Raw genomic sequence first — 9,836 nt, forward strand, 5'->3', positions numbered from 1 at the left:
GCGACGCATTCTTCGGAGACCGTACGGGTAATATCGCGACGCTGTGTGAAATTAAAAATAACGAGAAAATTCGCTATGTGGACGTATGCTCGCTTTATCCTTTTATATTAAAAACCGGCGCTTTCCCGATCGGTCATCCGGATATATATATATCGGCGAGGAATGCACCGAGCTAATCGGCTCACTCGATCGATATAATTTTGACGCTGTGAAAGGACTCGTTCGCTGCCGAGTACTCCCTCTACGCGACCTTTTTCACCCTGTGCTTCCGTATCGAGTACGCGATAAACTCATGTTTGCCTTATGTCGTAGCTGTTGCAAAACATTCGCTGAAACAGAGTGCACGCACGAACGTAGTGCCGATCGCGAGTTCGAGGGTACCTGGGTTGCTTGTGAATTGCGCAAAGCCATTGAGAAAGGCTATCTTGTAAGAGCTGTAAGCGAAATTTGGTAGTACAATGTTACTCGTTACGACCCCACCACGCGCCAAGGCGGTTTGTTCACCGATTTTACATAAACTGCTTCCTTCAGCTCAAACAAGAAGCCAGCGGATGGCCGAGCGAATGCGTAGACGACAAGTCTAAAGAGCGTTATCTACGCGAGTACGAAAATACCGAAGGTATCACCCTCGATAAAAATAATATCGCGCGAAATCCAGGCTTGCGTTCGGTTGCAAAATTATGCTTAAACTCGTTTTGAGAAAAATTCGGGCAGTGAAGCAATCTTTCGAAAACCGAGATTATAAATACCTATCAACAGCTCGCGTCTTTACTCGCAAGCAGCGAACACGAAGTAACATCGTAGCTACCCGTCAACGATGAAGTGCTTTACGTCTCGTGGCAGCTACGGGAAGAAGCAATCGCCGCCTCCCCTATGATAAACGTGGTGATTGCCGCGTACATAACAGCCCAAGCGAGACTCAAATTATACGAGTATCTCGAACTACTCGACCAGCGTGTATTATATTATGACACTGATTCCTGTATATATTTAAGTACCGGCGCTCTAAACGAGTACGAACCAACTACGGGAAATTTTCTGGGCGATATGACCGACGAGCTCAAAAGCTACGGTTGCGGAAGCTATATCACGTCGTTGGTCTCCGGGGGCCTGAAATTTTACGCGTATGTTGTTCGTACACCGGATGGGCGCACGCATAAAGTCTGCAAGATAAAAGGAATCACGCTAAATTACAGCAATTCTTTAATAGTTAATTTCAAATCTATTAAATCTTTAATATTACAAAGGGAAAACAAGCGAAGCAAGGAAGAAAATTCGACTGCAATAAATCTATGCTTTAACGCTATCCGTCGCACAGCATTTCACGTGACTCGAACCGAAACGAAAGCCTGTGCCCCCGTATTACTAAAACGTAGATTTATCAATAAACATTTTTCTCTTCCCTACGGTTACGTGACCAAATAGCTAAATCTTATATTTAAAACAACGTTGCGAGTTTTCCGCTTTAAAATAAGAAATATTGTAAATAGGCTAAAATACTTGTAGTTTTGTTTTTCCTTATTGTTGTAGCTCCAAATTATATCATGTTAAAATAAAAATAATATTTTAAAACATTGCGTTACTTCTCAATATTTATATCTTTTGTTTTTCCCAAGAGCGATTTTAACTTTACGTCAACGCTCAATTTCTTACTCTTTCTTTGCGCTACTTATAAGAAAGCAACCGCTTTACCCCAGGGGGTCTCTACCTGACGCAGTCACAGCAAAAACAGACTTCCAAATTTGATCGCCATTTTCTACCTTCTTAACCCTCCCCTTTTTTAATAAGGCCCCAAATCTTTCTTCCAATCACGGAGCGGTCAGTTACAGGGTATCCAATCAGAACCCTACTAACTCGGGGTGGCCACGCCCACCAGACACGCCTCTGGCGCCAGTCGGAATGTGTGACGTCACAACTGTCGCCCCGGTGCTGCCCACTTACTACTAATAAGCGAGGGAACGGGAACGTAATCAGTGTCTGTCGCAAGTGGATCGGCGTCGCAGGGTTACATACAATGAGCCGAAGTACGGAAACGCAAGCAGGCGTTGGTTGTAAGCGTGTCGGTGCCACAGGGCCGCATACAATACATGAGTGAACGGGGACGCCAACAGCGTATGTCGCAAATGATTCGGTGTCGCAGGGGACACACGTAATCCGTAAGGGAGCGGGAACGCAAACAGGGCGTCGCGGTACGCGATGTTGGCCTGGGCCTAACGCCAGCGGTGTAGGAGATCGCGGATCTGCTGGAGGATTCTGTACGAGCGGACGGGATAACCTCCCGGGGAGGTGAGAGATGGTACGGGATACTCTCAAGACCGGTAGTTTGTCGTTAGGAAGTTGACCGAGTACCCCCCGAGTCGACGGCCACTGCTCCGGGTTACCTCCGAGATCGCGGCCGAAAAATTCCCCGAGTCGCTGCACTGCGGATCGTCCGGGATAATCCCCCGAGACGGAATCAGACTAGGAGTCTCTCTGTTGCGGCCGAGTGGTCGCGGCGAGAGCCGGATCGAAACAAGGTGCCGGTCTGTCTGTTGTCGCAGCTTTTATACCCGTTGGTCGGAGGTAGGGGTATCCCTACCTCCTCGGCCTTTGGTGTCGGTTGGCCGTGATCGTGCGCCTTCGACGCGGCTATATGCTTGCAAGCGTATGCCTGTAGTGGCGGGACAGAGGGGTCTCGTCACAAATTCATACTTCCACGTCTTTTTATTAAAAGATGCAAGAGGCGCTGAGTGCACGGGTGAGCCAACCGCCGAGTCGCTCGAGCAAATTCACCAATCCATTGGCCGCCTAGGCGACTGTAACGCCACCGGCGATGAATGACCGACGGCAGAACTAGCTAGGGAAACCACGAATTGGAGCCTACCAAAAGGAGGGTGACTTGAGAACGAAAGTAAAAACAGAGAGTTGAGTTAGAGCGCTTGAAGTGAAAGGTTGCTAAGAAATAAAAGTGTATTCAAATTTAAACGGGGAATTTATTCTGAGTCTGCCCTGCCCGTGGTGTCTGATCAGAGAATACGTGTGCACAGCATCGTTACGCTTGACGCGCGCTTTTCGGCGTTCCGCCGCAAATCGATTAAATAATTGATCATAATCCTTACAACAATATAATGATGTTTCTTATTTGTGTACGAAATTTATTAAGATCAGCACGTAAATAGCCTTTTTTTTCTCTGGCTTGACCCGGGAAATCAACAGTGTTAGCGATCTTGACCATATGCTTGAGATACGATCGCTTGTCGGGATTGTCGGTGAACATTGGCTGATCGAAGTTGATGCCTTTCATCAGGAGAACCTAATATTTGCCGTTAGATGATTGTTCCCCCTAAATTTAACAAAGTTTTTTGGAAGTATCCATATGAGACGGTTTAACTTCCACAAAATTTCGTAGATTGAACGTAATTGATGAATCTTTCTAGAAGGACAGTCTAATAAAAAATATGAGCTTAAGGAGAGGCGAGCATTAGTCGATTGTTGCTTAAAGTATTATTAGTCTATGTATTAATTTATATGCCGTAGTTCTCATGAATTACTTATTGCTTACCAGACACTAATTTTTTGTTAGTAGGGAATAAACACGGGTTCTAACCCAGGAGCGTTGAGGGAGGCGAGGGAACGGGGGAAAAAAACCACGATGAGAGGAACGCGGGGAGAGGTAGCCATAGGTGGAAAGAGACTTGGGGGGGGCTATCTGTCATCATTCATTCATACCCCCCAAGTCTCTTCCCACCTATGGCTACCTCTCCCCGCGCTCCTCTCATCGTGGATTTTTTCCCCCGTCCCCTCGCTTCCCTCAACGCTCCTGGGTTAGAACCCATGTTTATTCCCAACTTTTGTTACTAAATTCAACAAACTTTTTACATATTTTTAAATAATCCATTAAGAGTTAAAATTAGAACACGTGACGTGACAATCCTTTTTTTTGTTGCTTTTAAGGATAAGATAGTGTTAACGCATTTCATATGTTAAAATTCTTTTAAAATTTGTAATAAATAATTATATTACGAAATTAAATAAATATTATATTTATGTATTATTAAATTTTTTAGATAAACATTATTGTTCAAAGATTTAAATTTAATTAATTAGTCATGTTACCGCCGCGGGAGCAGCACTTCGTGGCCGATCGCCGGCGACGGATCGATATCGATCCGTCGTTTGATTATTGCCTCCGATTCTCGAAGGCGTTGCCGGCTCGAGGCTTCATTGTTCGTTTAGCTGTGCCAAGCATCACCTCGTGAGCAACAACGTGCAGTGTGCTTCTCTCAGAATTCTTACTCATCGTGCTACTCATTGTTCAACTCATCGCTTTGTCTCCAGTACAACTCATCCAGATCATCCTTGCCGTGTGCAACAGGCCAAGAATCATCAGGAAGACATCATCCTGCAGCACGAGGCGTGTTGAATCTCGTGCTCAGTAGCTCATTAGATCTCGCAGCGTTAAGTCTCATAATTAATACAATTCTGATTTTAATTCAACTCAGTCCGGGCTCTCAAATTCATTCAGACAGACAGTTCTCAATTTACAGGAAAACTCACGCGTGAAAACTCATTGTTAAACTCAGTGCGGATCTCATCTACCGGCCACGTACTCATCGCGTGTCTCCGCGTAACTCGTATAATCGAAGGACTTTCCATCCGCCTTTTCGCGTTAATTAAACCGACCACGACCGCGTTACCATCCTCGCGGCGTTAATCATCAATATCTAATTTTTGTAAGCACTCATTTTTTATACAATTATATTTTTTTTACATTTAATGATTTTGTGATTGTAGTTACAACTGTTTTCATTGCAAACGCTTCACTGTCAAAATAAATTTTCTGCAAAAATTTTTACTATAGATGCAAAGCTTTTCGTTGCGGTAAGTCATTAAAATGCATTAAATATTAATTGTTCTTTATTTAACTATGTAAAAATAATGAAATTCTTAAAATTTGTAATAAATAAAGTACACATTGTGTTTATTAAAAATTTTTGTTTTTAGATAATGGGTAGCATTGTGATATATGCATTAATATTAATTCAATTCAAAAGCATGTCGCATTTTTGCGAAAAACATACATCAAACAATATTACAAAAATAATTTAATAAAATAAAATATACTAAGCTGTTTAAGTTGACGTTCTCTTTAATGACAAATTAGATAAAATTGCTGCGTTCTGAAATTTACTTTCAGAACTGTCTAATCTGAATATTATTATTTGTAAGAAAGTCGTTTTTATGGTGATTAAACTTTTTTTGATAATCGAAAGTATTCATATTGGAATAATATTATTCAAATTCATTAACTCAATCGACATTAATACGTTTTAAAGAAGAGAATAGGTGATTTTGTTATAATTTAACGTTATTATTGGTGAAGAAGTTAAGAACTGTATTATATTGTTTGTTTAGGTAAAATATTTAATTTAATAAATTATAATTATTAATTATAATATATATGTGGACGGTGACGGTGTCCAGCCGGCGCTACAAGTCGTGCAGAGTTAGGGTCACAATTTAATAACAGAAAGGCAAACACTTGACAGTAAAATGTAACAATCTAAATATATTTAACAAAAATATATAAGAAATAACAAACACTAAGAAATGAAATAAAAAGCAAAGTACAAATGATAATGAAAAGCGATCCTCTCATTTGAGGAAACAAGAGCGGCTCGTTATAGACCGCGTCGGACTTATCTGAATTCCGCAGGGGCGGAAAGATGCTATTCGGCAGCAAACGTAAAAGGGCTCGCAATTCGCAAGTGGCCTGGCCAGGCTTGGGTACGCAGTGTTAGCACGGATGCACTAGACGCACAAACTGGTACGTGGTAACGAGACTAGCAAGTGTCGTGGAAGACGACAGCTCAGCGATGCGCTCGCTATGAAAATCGGAGGGACTCTGAGGACTCGACTAACGCAACGAGCCTACAGAGCCGTTCTAAAGAAAGTAGATCGGGAAAGTCGCAGGAGATTAGCCGTAATCAACCGGGGAAGCCCCGAGATATTAGTTGTTGTCGGGCGATGACCACGGAGTGACGAATGTTAGAAGAAAAACCGCGGGATTAATATTTGTTTCCTCTTCCGGACGGCCGGCAACGTATGCGGTAGCGTCATCCGGCTTGTGACGTCGGAGGGATCCGCCACATATATAACCTTTTTATCCTAAAATAAGCCTAACGTGTGTTAATGTTTGTATAAAATTAAAATAATTTAAATAAATTAAATTGTTTAAAGTTTACTTAGAAATAGGTTTCTTTATTTTTATTACCTACATAAAGTAATCGGATGAGTTAAATCTGATATACTTCTCTTAAGTGATTTGAGATTATTTGCTCTTATATTTGATTAAACTTCATTTTTATTTATTGGAAGACAAGGTAAACGGATTCATTTCATTTATCAAAATTAATTACGATATTGATTTTATTGTGTTTTCTTTTTTAAAACAAGTTTTAAAATAACGAAACTTAAAACCAATCAATCTCTATCACTTCGCTCTTTCACTTTAATTTTTTAAAATGTAATTTCATTATACTTACTCTCCGCTCATAATTGAAACTCTATTGCATTGCGATCACTACTTTTTCATTCTGCTTTTTTCTCTTTCTTACTGCTCTTTCTCGCGACTAATTATCACAGCATTTTCTAAACCGCTTCAAATCGTCGTTTTTTCTCACTGCACATTATAAACGCACTTTATTTTACACAATAAAATTTAACTACATTCTTGCTTTATGTTAAATATAGCATTTATTAAAATTATATTTGTTGCTCAAGTAGATTCCTTTAAATAATAATTAAGCATGCTATCGACGGAGCATTACATATTAATAGTTCCAGCGCCTCTCAATATAATAACCCCCCTCTCCCCCCCAGCGGTACTGGATCAGTTGCGATTAGACGATCAGTTAGTCTATCTTCAGCTTCCGAACAGATAACTGTATATGAGAATATCAATAAAGTTTTTTATATAAAGAAGATACGCAACAGTGGTGTCAGAAGTGGGACAGGAGTAGAAATCGAGATGGCTCAGCAACAACAGGCAACTATTCCTTCAGAACTCTTGCAGGCAATGTCCTCGATGATAGCAAACTGGCTTCAATCGCTAACATAAGCAACGATGCTGAAGGCGCCAACAGAGGAACGCCAACAGTTCGCCGTTTACCCCCTTTTTTTATAATGGAATTCCGATCAGCGGAAGGCACATCGGCCGAAGACTATTTTAAACGTTTCTGCTGAAGCCTAGAATTAAGTAAAATCCCGGAAGAACTATTTGTCAACTACGCACGAGTTCACACGGAAGCGGAACTCAACAACGCACTCATATTCCTCGTAAGTCTCCGCTCGCCGGAAGACATCTCTTTCGAGGAATTGTGCACCGTATTAATCGCACATTTCGACCAAGCTAAAAATAAGTACGCGGAGAGTATCAAATTCTGTCTTCTGTCCTAACGAGACGAGGAAACTACTGCGGCTTTCGCTCTTCACCTCCGTCAAGGAGCGGCGCATTGTGAATACGGGGATTTCCTCGACCAAATGCTGACTAAACAGCTTCTTCATGGTCTAAATTCGCAAGAAATGTGTGATAAAAAAAAGAATGTGCTACACGGGGTCAGCATGAAAACCCGAAATGGCACATCATACGGCGAAATTTACTTACTGCTTCTAACTTTGGAAAAGTTTGTAGCAGAAGAGAAACCACTTCGTGCAAAAATCTTGTTAAAGCAATTCTTTATCCTCCCCTATTAACGAATGCGGCTATTAAATTGGGTAAAGAAAAAGATATGATTGCACGAAGGGAATTGCAAATAAAGTTGGGAATAGACATTCATGATTGCGGAATATTTATTGATGAAAATATTTCGTATCTTGCCGCTACGCCTGACGAAATTATTGGAAATGAAACTATAGTTGAAATTAAATGTCCATATGCGGCACGGCAAATGTTTATCTCCGATGCAATTTTAAATAAAGTGTCAAATCTAGATAAAGTATTTGAAAAAAATAATAATGAGATAAATAAAAGACACGCGTACTATTTCCAAGTACAGGAACAGCTTCACATAACGCAAAGAAACTGTTGTATCTTTGCTGTGTGGACACCCTTGGGATTGAAGTACGTGTTTGACGAGCGTGATGACATTTTTTGGGAAACTAAAATGTTACTACTGCTGACAAGACTTTATGAAGACTGCTTGGTTCCCGAAATAATAGATAGTTTAAAGTTGTATAATTATATTTTTACAGAACAAATTAATTTTTTTTTTAATAAATAATGCCAATAATAAAAATTATTAATAAGTAAAATATTTTTTAAATGTATTAAAATTAATTAACCAAAGAAAAAAAAGTAACTCGACGGGATTCGAACGTATGATCTTTATTTATATCATGAGTTCAACGCGCTCATCGCAAGACCAACCGATCACTGCTTATTGACGAGTTAAGTTTAGAGTAGATAACGTGCTCTCTTATTTTGTAGTAAATTTCTCAAAAACTAATTGCTATCTACGGCTAATCTTAGACGCGTTATCTTATATTTTCCTTACCCGCTATCACACGAAACTCGGTTGGCAGTTGACAATGTCTCCTTGTTAGTGACGCGTCTGTAAATGATCGTATCGATAGTTCGAGGGATCCGTTGGAGGGCAAGGAAAAAGAAAGATCTTGATCTGATCTTTTTAGATAAGTTGTAATTCGCACAATTTACACAAAAAAATAGAAATAAACGAAAATGTATTTCCAGCAGCGTAACAGAGTTCATTTGGCACCGCAACGAGCAGTATTAAAGCAGTATTACATATTTTTTGATAAATTGTCAAGAAATGGATACCTATTTCTGTTGCGACGTTACTGCTTTCTGGCCGCGAGAGGCCAGAAAGAGTTTTCAAGCGCTAGCTCTCGGCTAAAGCGAAATATTGGAGGAATAAGAAAAAGAAAGTTGCATCCATCCTTCTCTATCTTTCCTCTCTTGCGGTGCGTCCACGCGAGCGGTGCAATCGTGTGAGTACGTATACAAACATATACCCACACGACGCAGCAGTATTCTATTTCTTAACGTGGTATCCTTGACACCGGAATTTTACATTGTCGCCGCGTGAGGCCCCCAATATCAATTCGGAGTTTGGCCGTCACCCTACTTGACCCTTAAATTAAAACATTTTACAAAAACAAATCAATGTAAATAAAATAAAAAATTTTCAAAATTGTAAAAATTAATATTTGTTGATGTATAAATAACAAAATCATAAAAAGATAGAAAATAAAAATTATTATAATACCTTACACGTATGTTTTTCTATGAATTGATTTGCAACTGTATAGTTTTGATACTATACATTGACTTTGATTGATTCGCCATTTAAAATTTAAACAGTAATTGAAATTTACACACAAACCACGTATAGCCTATTTAATTACAAACAAATTAAAAAAAAAATTTTTTTATTGATTAAGAATTGGAGCGTCTACAGAATTTTGTCCACAAAAGGTGCTTTCCGTCCCACTGTGCGGTGGTAGCATAATTAACTGTTATGCAATCTTCTAACACTTTACATTATCTATAAATAAAAAGAAACCCTATAACATAACGAATTTTTACATCACAAAATTATTCGGACACTTTAAAAATTATTTCATAAAACTAAAGAAATAAATTATTAAATAAACTAAACTAACCTTAATATTTGGTAAAAAATCCTTTATGTTTGATAACATGTTGTAACCATGTTGGTACAGAAAAAAATAATTTTTTTTAATAATTAACGTTAATATTTTACCACTCTTTTTTTAAACGTTTCTTGAGTTCTTCTTTGGATATTATATAAGTTGTATGAGTTCTGCCACGTAAT

At 39.3% G+C, this 9,836-nt stretch overlaps 1 pseudogene; it reads left to right on the top strand.

Annotated features, from left to right (window-relative positions):
• The first annotated feature begins 201 nt into the window (after positions 1-201).
• Positions 202-7,099, top strand: LOC139105622 (uncharacterized; annotated as a pseudogene).
• Positions 7,100-9,836: the final 2,737 nt, after the last annotated feature.

This window comes from Cardiocondyla obscurior, linkage group LG09 (genome assembly GCF_019399895.1).
Source record: "Cardiocondyla obscurior isolate alpha-2009 linkage group LG09, Cobs3.1, whole genome shotgun sequence".
Classification (NCBI taxonomy): domain Eukaryota; kingdom Metazoa; phylum Arthropoda; class Insecta; order Hymenoptera; family Formicidae; genus Cardiocondyla; species Cardiocondyla obscurior.